A 20,597-nucleotide genomic window follows, 5' to 3' on the forward strand; every position below is an offset into this window, starting at 1 on the left:
TCAGAGGTCAAAACTGGAGAGGAGGAGAATTATCATGACAGGATTCCCTCCCAAGCCTGTCCCAGGGATATGATAATGAACAAGACAGCTATGGCCTCTGCCTTTATGAAGTTTGTTGTGAACTGAGGGTAGGGTCTGTTTTAAAAGCAATTCGAGAGAAGTGTGTATACTAAGCATCATGCGGGGAGATGACAGCAAGTCACAGAAGTACAGCATCACTCTGGCCCATGGGGGTGGGCACTGCAAAGGAGAATTCGGAAGAGAAGTGTCTTTAAGCTTAGAAATGGCAGTTAGTCAAGCTAATAGTGATATTTTGTAAAGCCTGGCGGTCACCGGAAAAAATACAAAATTCACATTTTCACTACTCTGCTTTTCAAAGAAAAGTGTACTATATACGTTAAATTTCAGAAACTGAAAATGTCACATGATCACACAGTTTTGAGGGAATGCTATTACTAGGGTATATATTCAAAGACTTTTCTACAACAAGCCGTATCTGAGATCCAGGAAGAACACAGCCCCTTCCCTCAAGGTGCTCACAGGGTAAGTGAGGTGTTAGATATATAAACCGATAGTAGCAAGAAACATGGTAAATGTAATAACAGCTAATACACGCAAGGTACTGAGAAACACAGAGAGAGGGTAACAACAGCACAGATAACACTGAAGTAAGCACACACCAGGCAATAAGAGGTACAAAATGAATAGAAGGAAAGAAGATAAATGGAGATGGAAGAAACAGAGTAATGAAACCACACATGGCGGTGAATCCCTTCAAATCCTATTTTGACCATTTTATACCCTAAAGATTTATTCCTTTTCCAAAGGCTTTTTACTGATTTGTACTTATACTTTGGTTCTGTTAAGGGCTGTTTCTGGTCAGTAATTACTAGAAGTAATTGTAACAGTTTAATATGCTGTGGCTGATTTTCAAATTCATCATTTTGAATGCTGTTCAGCCATGACGAGCTTTATTCTTCTACTAATTACTTAAAAATACCTTGAATATGTTCTGTATTTTCATGAGAAGGGGGAAGAAAACCATATTCTATTAGTATATCTATTTCTTCCAATCATCTAAAATACCTAATGATTCGTATCAGTGATATCTGAAGAGACTGCCTTTTAAATTTATTCACAACCATTAAATTTTTTTAAGACTCTTGGATTAGCAAAACTTCTTGAAAGAAAATCATCAGACTTCTGAATTAATCATTTTAAAATGTTAACATAATTGTTTTTAAATGACTTTTTAAAGCAGGACTTTAAGAAACAGAGAGGAAGCCTGAAAAATACAAATTTAAGACACTAGAATTCCCATAGTATGGTCTCAACCTAGATTGCTTCACTAAGTTGGACGTGTCCCTGGGCACCCTTGTCTTCTCTTCTAAAGGGACCTACCTCTTCTCCTTCACATTGACTTTTTCCCCCCACAGCTTCAGTCTTTCTTTCAAATTGTTACAATCTCTCTAAGCCCCCATCTTTACTTTCTCACCTTCCCTATTCTAGTGCAAGTTGGATTTACTGCAGGGACAGCCTCCTAAAAGCAATCTCTTCCCTGGCCCATGAGAGCAGGATACTGGTGTGTTGCTCTGTGTCTCTCCCAGAGAGGGTTAGCAGAAAGCTGCACATGCAGTAGATGTTGAACACGTGTCTGCTGAAGGAAAGAATAAATTAATAAAGAGACCACCTTGGACACAGTAGACTATCATGGCAGTGGTTTTCATAAGAAGACTCTGCTCACATCCTTTGGCTCATGTGACTGAGAGCCTTTTGAAACATTACAGAGAATAGGAACAGGAAACTTGCTTCTTTTGTTTGAGAATAAAAGGTGTAGTGATCTAACAGAATTCTTTTGAAGAGAGAAGACAGCTGACCTATACTGAAAACAGAGCATCAGGGCTAGTCCAGACAGTGACCTGTGGGATGCACCAGCCCACTTCCCTTACTTGTCCCCCAGAAAACTGGCAGCCAGGTTCGCACCCTCTGGGCGGGGGACAGGAAGATTCTTCCCTGGGGAATACAGCCAACTCAAGAGAAGAGACTGAAAGATACTCACAGCTGAAAGCACCCAGTGCAACAACTTGAGGCTTGATTGCCTCAGAATGAAGCAAACACTTCACTTCACTTCACTTATTAATACTTCTGTTTCTTCCAATCATCTAAAATACTTAATGTTCATATCACTGATATCTGAAAAGATTGCCTTTTAAATTTATTCACAACCATTTAATTTTTTTTAAGACTCTTGGATTAGTAAAACTGTAATTTACCCACTTTAGCTTTACTGTCCCACACTCAAGTAGAAAAGGTTAGCCACTAACATCAGACTCTGAAGAAAGCTTCTAACATGCGAGAGGCAAAACAAACAAGGAAATTGTAGGAAACAAAAAAATTTAGGAAAAGAAAAATAACTATCATTAATATTCTTAGGTGTTTAAGATAATTCATCCATGAAATAAAAAAGAAACAGCGAACTCTTAGCAACTAAAATATAATTTAACTTTAAATATGAATTTCAGTAATACAAAAAAATAAAAAAATCATAAAAGTATAGATGATAAATTTGAGGCAAATCCCCCCAAAAGCAGAACAACAACAACAAAACTAGAGATTAAAAAATCAGAAAGAAAGCGTAAAATCAGGATCAGTCCAGGAGATCTAGCAGCTGAATAATGGAAGCTCCAAAAGGAAAGAACAAAGAAAAAGAAGGGTAAGGAATTATTTTTAAAAGTTCAAGAAGATTTCTCAACTAATGAACGTGTACAGATTGAAAGGGTAGATTGGATGCCCAGTACAATGGACAAAAGGGTCCAGACCAAGGACCATTAATATGAAATTTCCTAACACTGGTGACAAAGAGACAGTCCTAAAACCTTTCAGAGAGGAAAAAAAAATATGTTACATGCAAAGTATTGAATGTTAGAAGGCCACTGAATGTGAGAAAACCATGAACAACATGAGAAATTTCCTCAGAAAACAATGAAGCAATGACCGGAGAAAATAATCTACAATTCTATACTCAAATTATCAATGAAGTATGACATCTCCAAATACACAAAGATCTCAATTTATTTTTCTTCCCAAGGTAATGGAAGAGGCAATCTACTGAAATGAAGGTGTCAAGAAAAGGGACAGGTATGGGATCTAGAAAAAGGGAGTTCGTGTAAGAAAAGAGGTGAAAATGATGACAAAGGGGGCTGTCAAGACGGTTGTTGTGCACCAGGCATTGAGGACAACTGTAGCTGACACTACACATAACCAGGTGCATGCAACTCAGGGAGCCACGAGCTACAAGGGAGCGCCAGGCTCCCCGCCATCCCCAGGGGAATCAGGTTATAGCTGCCCACCACTGTGCCTCACTTTACAGTATGCCCTTCATTGGCCTCCTCCCCTTCCCTACTCCTACTACAGGGTTTCCTGGAATCATCTTCTAAATCAACCACTTATGCCCATATCCTTGACTCATGATTTGCTTCTGGGAGGACCCAATCTAAGACAGCAACCAATCTAGAATGCAGTACCAGATATGCCTCTCAGAGATGATTAACATCTGGCATGTTTAATTTCTCCTGACAGGAAATTCTTATTTGTGGTAGAGGGTTTGGCAAAGAATTACTAAAAGGTACACAGAAAGCTAAGAAAATGAAAATTAAAACAACTATTAACTCCAGGAAAAACAAAAAGGTTGTACAAGAAAGGAAATATAATCATATTACCCACTTTCTACCAGTTTATAAAGGCATAAAATGTAAACACTGAATATTGATCCAACAAAAATTATGCTATCAACAAACTGATAAAATGAGAGAGAGAAAGGATGTGGAAGAAGGAAGGGAAAAACAGGAAAAAAGCAAATAATTCTCATCTTCTAAATAGGGAATCAAACTGAAACACCTAAAACTGGAAAATCTAGCAAGAGCAACCTAAGCATGTTGTTTCAAGAAGTAAAAACCAAAGAAAGAGCCAAACAGGTTTGAAAGTGCTGCTTCTGCGAAATGGAAATGGGGGAAGGGATGCAAATTCCAGGGGGACTGCTGTTTTTTGTAAAAAGCTTTACAAAACTATTTAATTTTTTATAATATGAGCATATATTATTTTCATTATGAAAAACTAAATTTAAGACATTTTCCGCTTCTTTTTCCATCAGGAGACCTAATTTAGTGGCTGAACTGGATAAACAATACTAACAGGATCTTGACAATCTGGGTACTGCTCTAACCTTGAGGGTCTTCCCACCAAAAAGTTCTACTGAGAGATACGTTCAGGGGTGTAAAGAGAAGTGGCCAGGAAGATGAAAGTTAATAAGGATGAACAGGTGAAGTGCCATCAGAAAAAACCATCAAAGGCAAGGTGTTGATGAGTCCACATCTAGGTGATTTCTGTAAGGAATAAATCTGGTGAACTGAAACGACAGGATGTAAAATTAGGATGACTGGGAAAAAAAGACTTACTCCTAAAAAAGGCTTCCACTGATTTGTCTCCTGCTGGAAAAAAAAAGCAGTTTCTTTTTTGGCCTCAACATCTATACTATTTTTAAGGCAGAGAAACAGGGGCAGCCAAGGCTCAATCTGAGTCATCTCCCAGCTCTAAAGCATCATCTGCAGCATCCCTTGACGAGCTTCCTCATTCTGGGCACAGCCGAAGGGAAGTCAACGCTCCGCCGAGAGCAAAACAGAAGCTCTACTCCTGCTGCCAGATGGAGTTACTTTCCTCTGACCTAGAAGTGGCATCCACGTGAGTAACTGCTCCGTCTCTCCCAAGTAACCAGTGTGCTAACTAATCAGGAATGTCGAAAACCCAGTACCTCTGCTAAATCTTAGTTAAACAGGAAAACAAACCATTAGGTCTTGCCTGTCATGGAAAGCAGCACAGTGCATTAAAATAAACATCAGCTTTGGCTCATACAAACACAGGTGAAAATCCGGGCTCCAAATCTTGCTCGCTATGTATCCCTGAAAATCATCTCATTCTGTTATCAGTATTCAGTGATGAACACTCAAGAGAGTAACTGTCACAGACACACACCACAGGCACTGAAGACAAAGGAAAGCAGTCCTTTCTACCCTTCCATGCTCTCCTTTCTGTGAGTATGTGTGCTGGAGTGTTCCACTGCTGACTTGGTTGTACAGGAAGCAGTATTTCCCAGAACCCCTTCTCTGCACGTTTCCAAGCTAGAACTGGTCTCACGTGAGGCTGTGCAAGATATGGGATGTGAAGGTGAAGCAGTAGCCATACACTCTGAAGGCAGAGGTGGATACGGGTTCCAGTTTGTCCTCAACTTCATATACTCTGTGCCAAGCTCTTTTTCTTGAATGCTGATCCTGCTGACCAAGAGTGACCCCGGGCCTGCCACGGAGCTTTTGCTGCAAACTCACAGAGGCAGTGACATTGAAGAGCCAACAACCTCCCACAGTCTTCCGTGCCAGCTGCCCTCTGCAGTGCTGCTCCAGCAGCCACACCTGCCTACTTTCCAGATTCCTGCCTAAGTTTGTTTACCTGGGTCAGGGCTGGGCAGTGAACCTTTTCTGATCCTCACCTCCGCTTTTTCTGCCCTTTATTTACCCAGATCATCCTACAGCTTTTCAAGCTCTGATTCCTATAATAAATCTCTTAGTCTATAACATCCTCAATGGCTTTGCTTCCCCTACTGAATTCTTAGGCTGATGGTCTGAAATCTAAACTGACAAAAAATGATGGTCTATCCTTGATAGAACCCTGAAAGTAAATCAATAAAAGTGACTGTAAATATTTCAATTCTGTAACTCTGTTTTCAGGGTAGACATAAAAGAGAGTAACTGTAGGTGTAAGTTAGCTGCTAAATGTGGAAAGAACACCGGAAAGGACAGCCAGTTTAACGGGTGCGGTTAAGACACAGACTCTGCAGTCAGATGCTCTGAGTTCAAATCTTGGCTCTATTTCTTGCTTGGTGATTTTGGGCCTCAGTTTCCTCATCTGTAAAGTGGTACCTCCCCCTCAGGGGGTTAGGATGATGTAAGGATTAGATGATATAATGTATGTCACAATGTTGGCACACGATAAACATTCAATAAATACTGGCTGTTTCTATGAGCGTCAGGCACGCCAGCAAGTTCCCTGTGTGATTCTGCATGAGTTACTTTACCTCTCTGAGTCTCAGGTTCCTCGTTGATAAAAAGCTGAGAAAAAGGAGACAGTTAAGCTCCCTCTACTTAACTGTGATTCTTCTTAGACAGAAAGTGTATCCTGGCCTTCAGCCACAGGAAACTTCTAGCAGTTTCCTGAAGTTGCTAGGACTGGCCCTCTTCTCAGAATGACCTTTTCCCTCTCTCTCTACCTGCCCCACACAACACCAGGCACACCTTTCCTACGGTCTTTCCCAATTACTCTTTACCTCTATTGCTGCCAAGTATATGTACCCCTTTCCCTCATTTACGCCCCCACTGTGCCCTGTACATACAGCGATCATATCTCACACGATACTTTATTTCTCTCTTTCCTGCATGTCTCATTCTTGTTATAAGTTGAGAAATTGCCTCCTACTGAATTCTAGCACAAGGCCAAGCATATAACAGATGCTTGCTTACTAACTGTGGGCTGAATGATTTCACTTAAAAGTTTTGATTTTTTAAAATAAAATCTTCTATACACATCATTTCTTCTAATCCTTAGAAAAGACTTCCCTGTTCAAAAGCACAACAAATCGCCTATCATGCTCTGAAATGGAGTGAGAGGGTGCTGATAAGATCTAATTACATACGAACTCTGAGGTCTGACAGGATGATTCAGGAGAGCAGGTCATGCTGATAGCCATCAGACTGGTATTTCCCTTATAGATACAAGATTTTAAGATTTTTCAGGCTGCTGGGCCTTTTCTGTTCTCCTGACTGTTCTTTACGGTGCAGAAGGGCGGGACCCCACTTTCCAATCACTCTTACTAATGCTGGCTCTTTGGAAGCAAGTCACCTCAAATTTGCATAAAATGCTGCTTTATGTGAAAATGATAAGAAGCTGATCACACAAGCTCCCAGAATCAGGATACAGGCTTTCATTTCCCCCAGTAAAAGAGGGCTGCTATGCTAAATTATAAACCCTAACTAAAGGGATTGAAAAATCAAATGAATAAAAATCAATACAGAGGTGACACTGGAAACAATTACGTATCCCCCGATAAAGAAAAATTCTGAATCTGCACTCCCTGAGTAAACTGGTATTTACCAAAAGTCAGCTTTCTTAAGATTTTTTTCAGTGATTAAATGAACAAAACAAGTACTTATTAAGCCCCGATTGTGTGGGAGGGATGACACCAGGGAGACTGAGAGAAGCACGGCCCAGCCTCCATCCTCAGGGAGCTTACTATCTAGCTGGAGCGTCAGAGAGCGCTCCACTCACTGCTGCACGGGGCAGATGCTGGCCGTAGTGTGAGTCAGCTGATAACGTGTGCATGTCACAGAACAGAGCAACAAATTCTGCTAGAAGAATAAGGCTGGGAAGGTTTATGAAACAGGTGATGCCTGAGCTGTGTTTCTTGAAGAGTGAGCTGTGAAGGCAGAGAGGTGGGAACGGCCATTCTCGGCATCTGGACAATATGAGCAAAGGCACATGGAGAAGCCTGCTGTATGTGGAACCGCAAGGTGCTTGTGGCTTAGGTGCCATGTCAGAGAGGACAAGGCAAAGTGGCCGCAAAGTTGGAACCAGGGTGTGAACGGTCCTAGACTGCATGCTAAGGAGCTTAGATTCTCCCATCAAAGGTTTCAGATAGAGAGTAATTTACGATCTAGACCTTCAGAAGAGATTTAATTCAAATTAAGTCAGATTGAGGTTTGGGAAAAAAAGATTCCTATCATCAGTGGAGGGGAAGTGGGAAGGGGTCTTCCCAAAATGAGAAGCCACTGGAGGCAGGGAGACTAGTTACGAGAATGCCGTAATAGATGAGACCTAAGGAAACAGAGGAGAGAAGAGAGGAATTTCAGAGTCCTTTGGGGGCAGCATCAACAGGACCAGGTGCCTGACTCAACGTGAGGGGAAAGAAGAGGGCGTCTAGGGCGGTGTCAGGGCAGGGGTTGGCTGCCCCTTAGAATCACCTGGGGAGGTTTTAACACCATTGATCCCTTTAGAGGAGGTACTGGGTCAACTAGATTCAGTAAGAAAAAACATGGACTCCTGACTCCACCTCTCACTATACCTAAAACTGATTCCAAGTGGACTGCAGATCTAACTATGGAAGGAAATACAGCACAACTTCTAGAAAATGATATGGGGGAACACAGTCATGATCTGCACAGAATGCAAAGATTTCTTCAAATTGGGCACCAAAGCACTTATTCAAAAAGAAAAATAGTGCTAAATTGGACTATGTTAAAATTTAGTACTTCTTTCTTTCAAAAGAAATCATTAGAAAGAGTTAAAAGGCAACCAATAAAATAAGTTAAAACATTCACACTACATATATCTAAAATAGGATTTTACCCAAAATATTATTTAAAACTCATATAAATCTTTAACAAAAAAGATAACGCACTTTCAAATGGGCAAGAGACTTGAACAGACACTTCAGAAAGATACCTAATGAGATATCAGAAAGGGGCTCAACTCAATGATTTTGGCAGCGCAAATAAAAACACACTGCAACATACCCGCAAGGATCGTTAAAGTGCGGGAAGAATAACTCAGAAGATATCAAGTGTTCAGGGGGTGTAGAACAACCTGAACTTTCAAATACTGCTGGTGGGAGTAAGAATTGGTGGAACATTTTGGAAAACAATTTGACAGTATCTGCCTACAAAAGCTGAAAACATTTACACCCTGTGCCCCAGCAATTCCCCTTTTAGGCATCTATCCATCAGATATGTGTATGTGTATGAGACAAGTACAAAAACGGGCTGTTTAAAATAGCCAGAAAACAGAAACACCCAAATGTGTATCAGTGAGAAAACAGACAAATAAACTGTGCTCTATTCTCACAATGGAACGCTACACAGCAATGAGGATGCAAGAACTACCCCTCCACACAGCAATGACGAATACCACACTGAGCAGAAGGAGCAGATCTAGAGAGGACAAGCTCTACGACTCTACTGAAGTAAAGCCCTAAGACAGACAGAACTACATGGCATTAGAAGTCAGGGCAGCTTGTTTGCAGACGGGGGCTTCTGGGAGGCCACAGCGTGCAGCTGCTTGAACCAGGAACCTTTATATGAAAGTATGAGCTTGTAACAATTCATTGCACTATACACTTATGATTTGCACACTGTACTTTTTGTGTATTACAGATCAATAAAAAGCTCAGGTTCATACTGTATAGCATAGGGATCTATATTCAATATCTTGTAGTAACCTATGGTGAAAAAGAATATGAAAATGAATATAGCTTCATGTATGACTGAAGCATTATGTTGTACACCAGAAACTGACACATTGTAAGCTGACTATATGTTAAATAAATAAATAAATACATACATACATACATACATACATACATACATACACACACACACAAAGCTCAGGGGGAAAAAGAACTTATGTCCCACTCCCAAATTTCCAAGTGATTGGTCCGGCTCATGGTCTGGTCACCTATAGTTTTTAACGTCCCTTAGGGAATTCTAACATAAACCAAGTTTGAAAACCACTGGATTCCAACCTCTAGACTGTATACCTGAGCAAGTGATGATAAAGATCTGAGATGAGGAACACAGGAGGAATGGTTTTGGGGGAGGGAGTATAAAGGTGGTTCAATTTCAGCCAATACAAAGTCTAACAGAATATCCACAAGGTTGTACTAAACATATAACTAAGCACATGGGTCTTGAGCCCAAAAGAAAGTAGCTTATTTGATAACATCTGGAATCTTTTTTTTTTCTTTCCCGGTTTTACTGAGATATAATTGGCCTATAACATTGCGTAAGTTTGTGTACAACATAATGATTTGGTATTTCTATATCATTAAATGGTCACTACAGTAAATTTAGTTAACATGCATCTCCTCATATAGTTACATGTTTATTTTCTTGTGATGAGAACTTTAAAGATCTACTTTCCTAGCAACTTTCAATATGGTATTAAAATACAGAATTTATACAATATGGTATTGTCCATTACAGTCATCACTCTGTACATTACATCTCCAGAACTTATTTATCTCATAATTGGAAATTTGTACCTTTTGACCACTTTTACCCATTTTATGCACCCCCCCCCCACATCACTGCTGGCAACCAACAATCTGATCTCTGTTTCTCTGAGTTTGGTTTCTTTAGATTCCACATGTAAGTGGTATCATACAATTTTGTGTGTGTGTGTATATATATATATATATATACACACACACACGTTTATTTATAAAATGGAATACTATGCAGCCACGATAAAGAAGGAATCACCTGGAATCTTGAAGGCTAGGCCATTAGATAAAAGGAAGAAGGGGAAGACAATCCCCTTCCCCCCAAAAAATTAAGATAAAACAAAATTTTACAAGTTTTCTTTTTCTTCTGGTTTTATATTTGGTAGGTGGGGATTAGCTTTAGTTAGTATTGCATCAGACAGAAGCTTTACAAAAACAATATAAACTTCAGCTTCACAACAGCAAGCACCCTGTGGGTCTCACCATATCACTCCCATTTGTGGAGAGGGGGTTGGGTGCATCCACAAGCTGAGGATGCAGGGGCTCAGTGAGACTGGAAAATCTGCCCGAGTTCTCATAAGTCACTACAAGGTATCAAAATACATGAGCATGTAACACGGTGGGCTGGAGAGAGAAATTTGAGAGTCATCGGCTTATTGACTCAAGAACTTTTAAGTAATTGTCTAGAACCAGTGCCCACTCTCTGAGTTCTGTAAGCTGCTGTAGCAAATCAGCAAACCCAAGAAGGGGTCAGAAGCACCAGTGACACAGACTTGGGTTGGCATATGAAATTGGGACAGTCTTGTGGGACTGAGCCCTTAACTAATCTGAGGCTAATTCCAAGCAGACAGTGTCAGAATGAATAGAATTGTGCGACACCCAGGTAGAGTTAGAGAACTGGTTGGTGTGGGGAAAACCTAAGTGTTCTACAGGCAGAAAGTAAAGAAAAAACAGTAGTTTTCCTTTCATATCTCTAAAACAGGATGTGACACAGTCATGTGAGTGGATGTTGAGGTTCTGATAGACATTTGTAGGAAAACCCTTGAGACTGCTTTTCTAGGAAGATTCCATTAAATGTCAGGACTAGTGAATCTCAAGCCTCTGAAGACAAGGCAAAAATGGTGCTTTCTAAGAGGGTCTGGTCCCAAAGACAGTGATGGCAGAAGATAGAGGGCTCTTTCTCCTAAGAAGAAAAAAATTAAGTCCTCATGTCACCTTTTTTTAGTTTCATTAACTATAATTCAAAATCAAGTTTTATAGCAAACGGGATTTGCGTAGCTCTGGAAACCAGCAGTCTTTGTGGAACAGGAAGCCAGGATGAAAAAGCCCAGCACAAATCTGAGCACCAGTAGGTGGGTGAAGGCAAACAGGGTGGTGAAAATTAGTGTTCACTGCAAGGGAGGCTCGGAGGAGTGATGAGTCTGCACCTCATCTTTCTCCCCACCCTCAATGATCATGACAGGAATGTTTGTGAAGAGACCTTTTGGAAATTTTAAAAAAGCACAGCGTGCTTTAAACTGTTGTGTTACGCTCTCAAGAGTGGCTTCCTTCTCTCTTCAACTGGCAAATTTCAAATCAGAAAACATATTGACAGGGCATCTGTCCCTCACAACAGGGAAGAAGAAAAGCCACCCCCACCCTTGGCTTGCATTGATGAAGGAAGCTGACACGCTTGGGCAGAAGATGTGGCCACAGTATTGCAAGTCACGTCCTTGTGTTCTGACTGACAGGGGAAACCTAATGGACTTAACATTCATCAGGGAAGACCAAAGACATGGAATACGTCTTGCGGAAGCCTTTCTCCACTTTTAGGGACTGAATTCCTTTGTCGTCTCTACCTACCTTACAGAAAACAAACCTAGTTGCCCCAAAGAACAGAAATTCTTTAGCAGACAAATGCTTAATGATGTGTACTAGTTTTCATAAATGCTACCATCTGGTCTGAAAATGTAGAAAGAGCCCTAAAATATCTTTGAATAACTGAAGATCAGGATGACATTTCATCCCACAGCCATCATTTCAGAAATATATCTACCAGTGTAATTCACATATATCATCTCTTTAATCCTCCCCAAAACCCAAGACACAGCTTTGGTCTCCCCATTTCACAGATAAGGAAAATGAAGCAGAAGGAAATGATGGCACACACTCAGTCACACACAGCAAGAAGATGCTGAGCAAAATCTGAATCTTCGCTGTGTCTCAAAAGCCCGATTTTGTCCCAGAATGCCATTCTGGCTCTCGCTGCTTTACTACTTCTTCATTTAAATAGGTCAAATTAAGACATATCAGCAGCAAAAAGTAGAGCTTTAGCTATATTTATACTCACTAGGTGTCTGAAGATGCAGAGGTGAGGCAATGTGACACCACACCATGAGTCAGGAGTTAGGAGGTTGGAGGTCTCTCTAGCTGCGTGACCCTGGGCAAGCCGCCTAACCCTCTGGACCTCTGGCCCTCCCCTGGAACCTAAGCAGACCAGCTTACCTGATTTCACTAATGCCTTTCAAATCTAGAAATCTCCCACACGTGCTCTAGACTCTACTAGGATAAGTGGGCTAGGTCATTTGCAAGTGAGCAGATGGTATCTATGCCAGTATATGCAGAATCTTAATGTAAACTTAAAAATCCAAAGAAACTCATCCTTTGCAAACCACTGCTGACATCAAAACCAACAGGTCTTACTTTAAAATACCAATGTGAAGGAGAAGGCCAAGATGACAGAGTAGAAGGACGCTCGTAGCTCACCCTCTCCCACAAATACACCAAGACTCACATCCACAGACCCACTCAGCCAACCAGAGCACCTGCGGAACTCCAACAGAACATCGTCCTCTTCAAAAGATAGAGACGCCAAAAATCTGGTAGGAGAAAAGGAAAAAAGAAAGAAGAAAAGGCAAAACGGTGCAGGACTGGTCCCAAGGGGAGGGAGCAGCAAACGAGGAACAGCACTCCTTTGCTGGGTCTCCCCTCTCCAACTGAGAGGCCAGCGGGACAGAGGGGGAGCCTCTGAGGCTTGGATCTGTACAGAGCAGCCCTTGACCTACAGAACTAAGTTAAACGGGCACAGAGGATCCCCATGACACCCAGCCCGAGACGCGGGCTGGCAGCTAGGGGCAGGGCCAGGCTGCCCGAGCCGGGCGGAGGACTGGGGCGGCTACACTGAGGCAGCCCTGGGGGACTGCAGGGGGCTGCGCGCCATGGCTGTGGGTGCACAGGTCAGAACAACCTGGGCCCTCCATAAAACAACAAGGCTGATGTGCCCTGGGGGGGAAGGGTGCATACCCCCATCTCTGAAAACCCTCGGAAAGTTTTCGGGGGAAGAGAGGCGGGGCTCAGGCACAGCCACCATATCCTCCAGTGCTTAGCACCCAGGCGGGGGCGGGGGCGAAACCTGAATCAGCACCTAAGGGCTTAGCAGCCTCAAAGGCCAGACAGAGACTTGTTTACAGGTTGAGGCAGATAGGATCGTCCTGGTCCTTCAGAGAACTTACTCCGCCAAGACAAACAAGGAGCTGGGTTTTGGCCCAGAGCAGGGGCAGGGCTGTTTCTTGGTCTCCCCTGAGCCCACCTGCGGAGCGCCCACCCGAGGCGGAGCACAGCGACACAGAGCTGCGGAGCGACCAGCGCCGGGAGAGGGCGGGCAGCCCCCCGCCTTTCTGGCAGGAACGCAGCCCCTGACCACCGTGCTGGGTGGGGGCAGCAGTGCTGGGTGGGGGCACGACCTGCCCTCCTACCTGGCCAGTCTGCAACATCTGACTGTGGCATCGGGAGGGGCAGTGACCCGCCCTCCCACAGCAAAGGAGAGCTGCACCTGACCCAGTGTTGGGAGGGGGCACGATCTGCTTGCCGACAGGCACTGGGAGCAGCACAGACAAGGGCGCCAACAGAGGGCCTCTGGAAACAGCAAGCTGAGCTTCTAAAACAGGATGAAGACAGAAAGACTTCGCATTAAGAGCGCACAGTCTACAGGAGAACACCGACCCCCTTTCCTTTTTTTTTTTAAATCTGTCTTTACCTGTTCTATTTTCTATTACCCTTTTAATTTTTACTTCTTTAAAAATTATATATATCCCCAGTTTTAATCCCTTTTAAATTTTTTATAAATATTATCATTATTATTTTTAAAAATCCACATCATTTCACTTTTATTTCTCTTGGTTTCCATGTCCTGTTATTGATTATACACAGGTTTCAAATACATTTTTTTCCTCTTTTCTCCTTTTTTAAAGATTTTTAAAGGACATCTCAACCCAATTGCTATTCTGCTTCAACTTGCTCTTCTATTATTCATTATACACGGTTTTCAAACCTTTTTTTCTCCCTTCTTTTAAAATTCTCTCTCTCTTTTTTTTTAAAGTTTTATTCCTACATAGGCATTAGATAGACAAACTCCTTAAGGACCACAATAGATAACCGACACTCCATAAATCACAGTGCCAGAGAGGTATGAGCAAGATGAAGAAGCAGAGAAACCATTCCCAATTAAAAGAACAACAGAAATCTCCTGAAAGAACGATCAATGAAATAGACATCGATAGCCTACTAGATCAAGATTTCAAAAAAGGAGTGATCAAAGTACTGAAGGAACTAAAAGAGGTAGTGTTTAGAGATATAAAATATGTCAAAAATGAAATGGAAGCTATAAAGAAGAGCCAAGTAGAACTGGTAAACTCATTGGCTGAGATGAGAGGTGATCTAAAGGCTGGGCAAAGCCGACTAGATAATGTAGAGGAACGAGTAAGTGACCTAGAAGACAGGACAATAGAAAGCACCCAATCAGAACAGCTACAAGATAAACAAATAAAAACAAATGAAAATAGCATAAGAGACCTATGGGATAATACAAAGTGTGCCAATCTTCGCATAATAGGGGTCCCAGAAGGGGAAGAAAGATCAGAGGGGATTGAAAAGGTTTTTGAAGAAATCATGGCTGAAAACTTCCCAAACTTAGAGAAGGAATCAAATATCCAAGTACAGGAAGCACAGAGGGTCCCAAACAGGAAGAACCCAAACAGACCCACACCAAGACATATCATAATCAAGATGGCCAGAGTCAAGGATAAAGAAATGATCCTAAAGGTAGCAAGAGAAAAGCAAAGAGTGAGTTACAAGGGAACCCCCATAAGGCTCTCAGCTGATTTCTCTACACAAACCTTATAGGCCAGAAGGGAGTGGCAAGATATATTCAAAGTCCTGAATGAAACAAAGATGCAGCCTAGGATACTTTATCTAGCATGGCTATCCTTTAGGATAGAAGGAGACATAAACATTTTCACAGACAAGAAAAATCTACAAGAGTTTAGCAACACTAAACCCATGTTAAAAGAAATATTGAAAGGTCTACTCTAAATAGAAAAGCAGCAAGATGCTACAGAAATGAGAAACTCACAATTGGAAAGGTGACAACTCATAAATTACAAATAAAATAAACACAAAATTGTAAAAGAAGACATTTAAATCACTGAGAGTGGGAGAGGGAGGCAGGAAAATATAGAATTTTTTTTCTTTGTTTTTTAAAGTTTTTGTTCTCAGTAGGATGGCTCTGAGATCATGTTACTATCAATTTAATAAAAACAGTTATAGTAATGGGTAATAGACTTACAAAAAAGGGTAACCACAAGTCAAAACTTACAAGGGAGTCTCAAAAACTTACAAGGGAGTCTCAAAAACTTACAAGGGAGTCTCAAAAACTAAATAAAATCCATGATAATACAAAGGAAAATTACCAAACCACAAAAGGAAGAAGAAAGGAACAACGAGGAACTACCAAATCAACTGCAAAGATAAGTTCAAAATGGCAATAAACACACATCTATCATTAATTACTGTAAACGTTAATGGACTAAATGTTCCAGTCAAAAGAGACAGAGTGGCAGACTGGATAATAAAGCAAGAACTTTCAATATGTTTGCATACAAGAGACCCACTTTAGGGAGAAGGACACATATAGATTGAGAGAGAAAGGATGGAAAAGGATATTCCATGCAAATGGAAAAGCCAAAAAAGCAGGTGTAGCAGTACTGATTTCAGACAAAATAGACTTTAAAACAAAGGCCATACAGAAAGATAAAGAAGGACATCTTATAATGATTAAAGGAGTGATATAAGATGAGGATATTACACTCATTAATATATATGCACCCAATATAGGAGCACCTAAATACATAAAATAATTACTAACAGAGATAAAGGGGGACATTGATGGGAATACAATCATAGTTGGAGATTTTAACACTGCATTAACATCACTAGACAGATCTTCCAGACAGAAAATAAATAAAGCAACAGAGAAATTAAATAATACAATAGAAAAATTAGATTTGGTGGATAGTTTCAGAGCATTACACCCCCCAAAAATAGGATATACATTCTTTTCAAGTGCACATGGAACATTTTCTAGGATTGATCATGTACTTGGGCATAAAAGAAACCTCAACAATTTTAAGAAGATAGAAATTATCTCAAGCATCTTTACTCACCACAATGCCATGAAACTAGAAATCAACAACAGAGAAATAAAGGGGAAAAAAAGGAAAACATGGAGATTAAACAATATGCTATTAAAAAACCAATGGGTCAAAGAGGAAATCAAAGCTGAAATTAAAAAATACCTTGAGACAAATGAAAATGAAAGCACAACCACACAAAATTTGTGGGACACAGCAAAGGCAGTGCTAAGAGGGAAGTTTATAGTGATACAGGCCTTCCTCAAAAAAGAACAATCTCAAATAAACAATTTAACCCACCAGCTGAAAGAACTAGAAAAAGGAGAACAAAAAACCCTAAAAGGCAGCAGAAGGAAGGAAATTATAAGGATCAGGGAGGAAATAAATAAAATAGAGATTAAAAAAACCACAGAAAAAAATCAATCGAACCAAAAGCTGATTTTTTGAAAAAGTAAATAAAATCGATAAACCTCTGGCCAAACTCACAAAGAAGAAAACAGAGAGAGCACAAATTAGCAAAATAAGAAAGGAAAATGGAGAAATTACAACAAATAAAATAGAAATACAGAATATCATATAAGAATATTATGAAAAACTATGGAACCAAACTGGATAACCTAGAGGAGATGGACAAGTTTCTGGAAACATACAGTCCACCAAGACTAAATCAAGAAGAAACTGACCACTTGAACAAACCGATCACTAGAAATGAAATCGAAATAGCAATAAAAAAAACCTTCCTACAATTGAAAGTCCAGGACTGGACGGCTTCACTGGGAAATTCTACCAAACATACAAAGAAGAACTCATACCAGTCCTTCTCAAATTCTTCCAGAAGACTGAAAAGGAGGGAATACTCCCAAACTCATTCTATGAAGCCACCATCACCCTGATACCAAAATCAGGCAAAGACACTACCAGAAAAGAGAATTATAGGCCAATATCACTGATGAACCTAGATGCCAAAATCCTCACCAAAATATTAGCAAACAGAATCCAACAACACATAAAAAAGATTATACATCATGACCAAGTGGGGTTCTACACAAACCGATCAATGTAATACATCACATCAACAAGAAAAAGGGCAAAAACCACATGATCATCTCAATAGATGCAGAAAAAGCATTTGATAAAATTCAACACCCATTTATGATAAAAACCCTAACCAAAGTGGGTATAGAGGGAACATATCTTAACATCATAAAAGCTATATATGACAAACCTACAGCCAGCATAGTACTCAATGGTGAAAAACTCAAAAGCTTCCCACTAAAATCTGGGACAAGACAAAGATGCCCACTATCACCACTCCTATTCAACATAGTCTTGGAAGTCCTAGCCACAGCAGTCAGGCAAGAGAGAGAAATAAAAGGGATTCAAATTGGAAAAGAAGAGGTGAAAGTGTCACTATATGCTGATGACATGTTACTATATATAGAAAACCCTAAAAGGTCCACACAAAAGCTACTAGAGCTGATCGAAGAATTCAGCAAGGTAGCAGGTTACAAGATTAACCTTCAAAAATCACTTGCATTTCTTTACACTAACGCTGAATCAACAGAAAAAGAAAATAAAGAAACAATCCCCTTTAAAATAGCACCCAAAGTAATAAAATACCTAGGAATAAATCTAACCAAGGAGGTGAAAGAATTATACACAGAAAACTATAAACCACTGATGAAGGAAATTAAAGACGACTTTAAAAAATGGAAAGATATTCCATGCTCTTGGATTGGAAGAATCAATATTGTTAAAATGGTCACACTGCCCAAGGCAATCTACAGATTTAATGCAATCCCTACCAAATTACCCAAGACATATTTCACAGAACTGGAACAAATCATAATAAAATTTATATGGAACCATCAAAGACCTAGAATTGCCAAAGCATTACTGAAGAGAAAGAAAGAAGCTGGAGGAATAACTCTCCCAGACTTCAGACAATACTATAGAGCTACAGTCATCAAGACAGCATGGTATTGGTACACAAACAGACATATAGACCAATGGAACAGAATAGAGAGCCCAGAAATGAACCCACAAACTTTTGGTCAACTCATCTTCGACAAAGGAGGCAAGAATATACAATGGAATAAAGACAGTCTCTTCAGCAAATGGTGTTGGGAAAACTGGACAGCAGCATGTAAAGCAATGAAGCTAGAACACTCCCTTACACCATACACAAAAATAAACTCAAAATGGATCAAAGACTTAAACATAAAACAAGATACAATAAACCTCCTAGAAGAAAATATAGGCAAAACAGTATCTGACATACATCTCAAAAATGTTCTCCTAGAACAGTCTACTCAAGCAATAGAAATAAAAGCAAGAATAAACAAATGGGAGCTAATAAAACTTACAATCTTCTGCACAGCAAAGGAAATCAAGTAAAACAAAAAGACAACCTATGGAATGGGAGAAAATTTTTGCAAATGAAACCGACAAAGGCTTGATCTCCAGAATATATAAGCAGCTCGTACGACTTAATAAGAAACAACCAAACAACCCAATCCAAAAATGGGCAAAAGACCTAAACAAGCAATTCTCCAAGGAAGATGTACAAATGATCAATAGGCACATGAAAAAATGCTCCATATAACTAATTATCAGAGAAATGCAAATCAAACCTACAATGAGTTATCACCTCACACCAGCCAGAATAGCCATCATTCAGAAGTCCACAAATGACAAATGCCGGACAGGCTGTGGAGAAAGGGGAACCCTCCTACACTGCCGGTGGAAATGCAGTGTGGTGCAGCCACTGTGGAAAACAGTATGGAGAGTCCTCAAAAGACTAAGAATAGACTTACCATATGACCCAGGAATACTGCTCCTGGGCATATATCAAGAAGGAACCCTATTTCAGGATGACACCTGCACCCCAATGTTCATAGCAGCACTATTTACAATAGCCAAGACATGGAGACAGCCTTAATGTCCATCAACAGATGACTGGATAAAGAAGAGGTGGTATATTTATACAATGGAATACTACTCGGCCATAAAAACTAACAACATAACGCCATTTGCAGCAACATGGATGCTCCTGGAGAATGTCATTCTAAGTGAAGTAAGCCAGAAAGAAAAAGAAAAATACCATATGAGATCACTCATATGTGGCATCTAAAAAAAAAAAGCATAAATACAAAACAGAAATAGACTCATAGACATAGAATACAAACTTGTGGTTGCCAAGGGGGAGAGGGGTGGTAAGGGATAGACTGGGATTTCAAAATTGTAGAATAGATAAACAAGATTATACTGTATAGCACAGGGAAGTACATACAAGATCTTATGGTAGCTCACAGAGAAAAAAATGTGACAATGAATATATATATATGTTCATGTATAACTGAAAAATTGTGCTCTACACTGGAATTTGACACAACATTGTAAAATGATTATAAATCAATAAAAAATGTTTAAAAAATAAAATAAAATACCAATGTGAAGATTTTAACTTTATTCTTTTTTAATCTCTCCTTTTTTTGGTTTTTGTTTCTACAAGAATGGATATTACAGCCAGACTATCTCCTAATGATCTGGTTTATGTGTATGGGTCTTTACAAAAACAAGATTTTTTTTTAAAAGATCAAATAGATATTTGAGGAAGGAAAATAAGAAAGAATTTACGGTTCCTTCTTATGGAAAGTTATTACATTTCATTAGGGATAAGTACTAAATACAACAAACACTGTGAACAAGCATTGCTAAATTTTAGAGGACCAAAGTAATATTTAGATATGAAAATGAAAAGTTAGAACTGCATTCTTCTGTGATTGAATCTATTATCATTTCGTACTAATACACAGGCATGAGCTATCAAAGGAATAACACAGTACAGGATTCAAACTGCAGCTCTACCAGGAAGAGTAGATACTCTCTCAACCTCACCATGCCTGGCTAAGTAAGAGATACTCTTACTAAGTGACAGAAATGTTGTGATGGAAAAGTGAAGTGATGTATGACATCAAAGCAGGCACTAAACAAATGTTAGTTCTTTTCTCCTCTTTCCCCCTTTTGGCTGGAGAAAACTGTGGTTGATG

General features: G+C 40.0%; 1 protein-coding gene across 2 annotated transcripts in view; it reads right to left on the reverse strand.

Annotated features, from left to right (window-relative positions):
- The window catches only part of SH3GL2 (SH3 domain containing GRB2 like 2, endophilin A1), a 170,707-nt gene that overhangs the window by 11,167 nt on the left and 138,943 nt on the right, over positions 1-20,597 (reverse strand). The window lies entirely within an intron of this gene.

Source organism: Camelus bactrianus, chromosome 4, assembly GCF_048773025.1.
Source record: "Camelus bactrianus isolate YW-2024 breed Bactrian camel chromosome 4, ASM4877302v1, whole genome shotgun sequence".
Lineage (NCBI taxonomy): Eukaryota > Metazoa > Chordata > Mammalia > Artiodactyla > Camelidae > Camelus > Camelus bactrianus.